The following is a 5,000-nucleotide window of genomic DNA, read 5'->3' as shown; positions in this document are numbered from 1 at the left end:
ATTATTATTATTATTATTATTATTATTATTATTATTATTATCATTATTATCATCATCATTATTATATATCTTTTACACATGGCCCACCCGCAATTGGTCGCGTCGATCAGTAAAGGTCAAGGTCTAATGTTCCTGACAAATGATTTTCGACCAAGCTGCGTAGAGACCCACGAGTGAGTGAATCGCGACGGGAGCCTGCGCTGGCAACAGATATATGCAAATTTAAGCGAACAAAGGGCAAATTTAAGACATTTTAGGGAAAATTTAAGACACATTTTAAGATCTGCGACAGAAGACCTTAAATTTTAAGTTTTCAAGGATGCGCGGGAACTCTGTATTAATTAATCAACACTAATTAAAAAGCAACACATACAACACCCCGTGACTAATAAATAATCTACACACATAAAAAAATACTACTACCACTAGTACTATCAATAATAAATATAAAAATAATAATAATAACAATAATAATAATAATAATAATAATAATAATAATAATATAATAACAACAATAATAAATATAACAGCAACAACAATAACAATAATAATAATGATAATAATAATAATAACAATAATAATAATAATAATAATAATAATAATAATAATAATATATATAATAACAATTTCGTGTCTCTCGTATTCAGGAAACAGCCTTGGAAAACACCTGGCCACGACCCGCTACATACAGGTGTGGGGCGACATAGCTGCTTCTGACGGGCCAGGTGAGGCAGACCACGCAACGGTAATCAAAAAGGCCTTGTTACGAGGGCGGTAGATTATGTTAAAAAAAGAAAAAAAAAGAAAAAAAAGAATGATGGGAGGAGGGAGAAATGATGGTTTATATCTATCTATCTATCTATCTATCTATCTATCTATCTATCTATCTATCTATCTATCTATCTATCTATCTATCTATATCTATCTATCTATATATGTTTTTATTTATTTATTTTTTTTTTTTGGGGGGGGTGTTTTCATACAGATGAGCGAGAGATAGAGTGATTATAATTGTTTTGTGATGTTCATTAATATTATCATTATTATTTATCTATTTAGAGGGAGAGGGGTAATGATTTGTACTATGTACTTGTAGGTAGCCATAAAACTATAATGGCAATGATAATGAGGATAATAATAAAATAACATAAAAAATGATGTTGAAAATGATCGTAAAATAATAATTTAAAAACACTAAATAATAACAACCTCAACATCATTCAAAACCCACCAATAATAAACCTCAAAACCATACCAGCAACAACCCGCCAAAAACCCCACCCCGACCCCCCAAAACAAAAACAAAAGACGATCACCCACCGCCAACCCCTTCACCCCCAACCCAGCCCGAAAACCCGACGCAAGAACGAACCAACAACTACCATTATTCCTACCTGCGGGCGGGCGACGAGAGGTCACACGCGCGCGGCAGGTTTGGGGCCATGGCCGAGGTCGCGTCCCCATCCTGGATAGGACCTCGTGGTGGCCGCCGCTTCCTATTCTACCTACGGCCGCTCCTATTCCACTCGGGATGCAAGGGAAACCGGGCTACGGGCACAGCTGCTACGTGCTTTGTGGCGGGAGAGGGACGGGTCGTTTCGTATCGAGCCGAAGGTCGTTTGCGGAGACAGGCAGGTGGGAGGCAAGTAGGGAGGGAGGGAGAGAAGGGGAGAGGGAGGGAGAGAAGAAGAGAGAGAGGGAGAGGGAGAGAAGAAGAGAGGGTGTGGGAAAAGGAGAGAGAGCTAGAGAGGAGAGAGAGGGAGGGAGAGAAGAAGAGAGGGAGGGAGAGAAGAAGAGAGGGAGAGGGAGTGAGAGAGAGAGAGGAGAGAGAGAGAAGAGAGAGAGAGGAGAGAGAGAGAGAGAGAGAGAGAGAGAGAGAGAGAGAGAGAGAGAGAGAGAGAGAGAGAGAGAGAGAGAGAGAGAGAGAGAGAGAGAGAGAGAGAGAGAGAGAGAGAGGCAGAGAGAAAGAGAGAGGCAGAGAGAAAGAGAGAGGGAGAGAGAGAGAGAGAGAGCGATTCTATGAAGACAACTACCGAAAGTAAGAGCGAGAAAATACTTACCTTCCGGTAGCGACAAAGCGCCTCCGCTCTCGCTCTCGCTCTCTCTCTCTCTCTCTCTCTCTCTCTCTCTCTCTCTCTCTCACTCTCTCTCTTTCCTCTCTCTCTCTCTCTCTCTCTCCTTAACCTATCCCTTTCCTTCACCTTTCCCTCTCCTTCTTCTCCTTCTCCCTCCCCCTCCCCGTTCCCCTTTCCACCTTCTCTCTTTCTCCCTTTCACCCTCTCCCTCCTCCTCCTCCCCCTCAAGCCAGTACTGCAATCGAGAGGGAGACATGGCCATCCCTTCGCCGACGGGGTGACGAGGTCAGAACACGTGTTATAAATAGATTCAAATATCTCACTCCCTTCCTTCCCCTCCTCTTCTCCCCCTCCCCCTTCCTTCCTGCTCCGACTCTTCCCCTCTTGTTCTACCTGCCTTTCCATCTTCTCCTTCCATTTCCTTTTCTTCCTTCCCCTTATCCCATTTTCTCTTCGCTTCTCTCCTCCTCTTACTTCACCGTTGTTCTCTTTTTCCCTCCTCATCTTCCCTTCCCTTCCCTTCCTTACCCTCCTCCTCCTCCTCCTCCTCCTCTTTTTGTTTTTTTCTTGTTCTTGTTCTTGTTCTTGTTCTCCTTCTCCTACTCCTCCCCTGCCCCTTAGATCCTACTCCCCATCCTCCTCCTCATCCATATCTCCTCTTTCTCCCTCTTCCTCTTGGAGATAAATAAAGGGCTGGAAGACAATGAGGAGGAAACAAGCATTTTTTAAGCAGGGGAGAAAATGAAGGAAGATAAGATTGCAGCTGGAAAGGCAGAGAAAAAAATGGAAGGGAAGAGATAGGAAAGGGAAAGGAGGCGAGAGAGAGAGAGAGAGAGAGAGAGAGAGAGAGAGAGAGAGAGAGAGAGAGAGAGAGAGAGAGAGAGAGAGAGAGTGAGAGAGAGAGGAGACATATAATGGCGTGAATAATGTCCATTGTTTTGTGTACAAGCGAGGTCATGCAAGGAGGGGGGGGGTGACATCAGGGTCAAGCGAAAGGGTTTGTTGCATTTATGGTGAGACGGGCGAGGAGGAAGGATGAGGGAGGGAGGGAGGGAGAGAGGGAGAGGGAGAGAGGAGAGAGGGAGAGGGAGAGAGGGAGAGGGAGAGGAGAGAGAGAGAGAGAGAGAGAGAGAGAGAGAGAGAGAGAGAGAGAGAGAGAGAGAGAGAGAGAGAGAGAGAGAGAGAGAGAGAGAGCACATACAAACACATACATATACACACGAAACACACACACACACACACACACACACACACACACACACACACACACGCACGCACACACACAAACATCACCACACCACACCACACACAAAAAAAACACCACATCCTTAATCAACCTCCTTTTAAATCTCATTCTATCCCACCTATCACCCCCTTCCCCCACAATGCAGCTTCCCACCCCCCTCCTCCCACCCCGCCCCCTAACCTCAACCCCTCAACATCAACCCATTAACCTAATTAGCGAAGACATAAGACATTGTGACAATAGCGAAACCTCTTGCGTTGGGGGGTGGGGTGGGGTGGGGAGATGGAAGGGAGGAGGGAGGAAAAGGAGGGGGCGAGGAAAGGGAGGGGGAGAGGAAGAGGAGGGGGAAGGGGGGAGGAAGGGGAGGGGGAAGGGGGAGGAAGGGGAAGGGGGAAGGAAAGGGAGGGGGAGACGAAGAGGAGGGGGAAGAGGGGGAGGAAGGGGAGGGGGAAGGGGGAGGAAGGGGAAGGGGAAGAAAGGGAGGAGGAGTGGAAGAGGAGGGGAAGGGGGAGGAAGGGAGGGGAGAGGAAGGAGGGAGAAGAAAGGGGAGAGGAGGAGGACGAGAAGAAAATATGGAAGGGGAAAGATGACGGAAGAGGAGGGGGGAAGAAAGAGGAGGAGGAGGAGGAGGAGGAGGCTCCGACGATGAAGAGCAATAGCAAGAAGAAGAAGAAGCAAATGAAGAATAATAACAAAGAAGACGAAGAAGAAAAAAAAGGGACAACCAAGAATAGGCATAAGATGCATCCTCTTCACTTCTCCCTCCTTCTTCCCGTACTCCGCCTCCCCCCCTCCCCGCCACCACCCATCCATCCACCTTCCCCCCGCCCCCGCCCCCACCCTTCACCAAACCCGCCCACGCCCACGCTAAATGTCGTTTCATTTCCTTAAGAGACAGGGAGTTAATTCTAGGAGCGGATGTGCAGTGGCGGGGCGGTGGTCTGTCATCCTTTGTAATGATGGTGATGAAGGTGATGATGATGTGATGATGTGATGATGTGATGATGATGATGATGATTGTGATGTGATGATGGTGAAGAAGGTGATGATGATGTGATGATTGTGATGATGATTGTGATGATGATGATGATGGTGATGTGATGATGGTGAGGAAGGTGATGACGGTGGTGATGACGATGGCGATGAAGACGATGAATAATAAGAAAAAATGATTATGACGATTATGATAATGAAAGTGATGATGGCGATGGTGATGGCAGTGATGAAAATGATGATGATGACGATGAAGACGAATATGAAATCAAGGCGATGACGATGACTACGATAACCAATGAAACAAAGAGACGATGAACGGAGAAAGTCATAACCCCTGAAGATGACCTTGTAAGCCCTTCATCACAGAGGCTTCCGGAGTACCTGGCTAGACCTATATAATTATTACAACGACGCTTCTACCACAACAATGCCGGACTCCCATAGGCCTAACGCAGGATTTTTTTCAATCAATTCAATTCTATCTCTATTCAAACGATAAGTAAATCGGGAATAAAGATTGAGAAAAGAAGAATTCGAAATGAGTGGGAGCTGAGGAGGGAGGGAGGAAGGGAGGGAAGAGAGAGAACGAGAGAGAGAGAGAGAGAGAGAGAGAGAGAGAGAGAGAGAGAGAGAGAAGAGAGAGAAGAGAGAGAAGAGAGAGAAGAGAAAGAGGAGAAAGAGGA

At 46.0% G+C, this 5,000-nt stretch overlaps 1 protein-coding gene across 6 annotated transcripts in view; it reads right to left on the bottom strand.

The window, feature by feature from the left end:
• LOC113814998 (orphan steroid hormone receptor 2) overlaps nucleotides 1–5,000 on the bottom strand; it is a 214,340-nt gene that overhangs the window by 160,035 nt on the left and 49,305 nt on the right. The gene's annotated exons all lie outside the window — the stretch shown is intronic.

The sequence above is a fragment of the Penaeus vannamei genome, chromosome 14 (genome assembly GCF_042767895.1).
Source record: "Penaeus vannamei isolate JL-2024 chromosome 14, ASM4276789v1, whole genome shotgun sequence".
Lineage (NCBI taxonomy): Eukaryota > Metazoa > Arthropoda > Malacostraca > Decapoda > Penaeidae > Penaeus > Penaeus vannamei.
The sequence above is the reverse complement of the archived record's forward strand: the minus strand, read 5'-3'. Positions and strand labels throughout refer to the sequence as shown.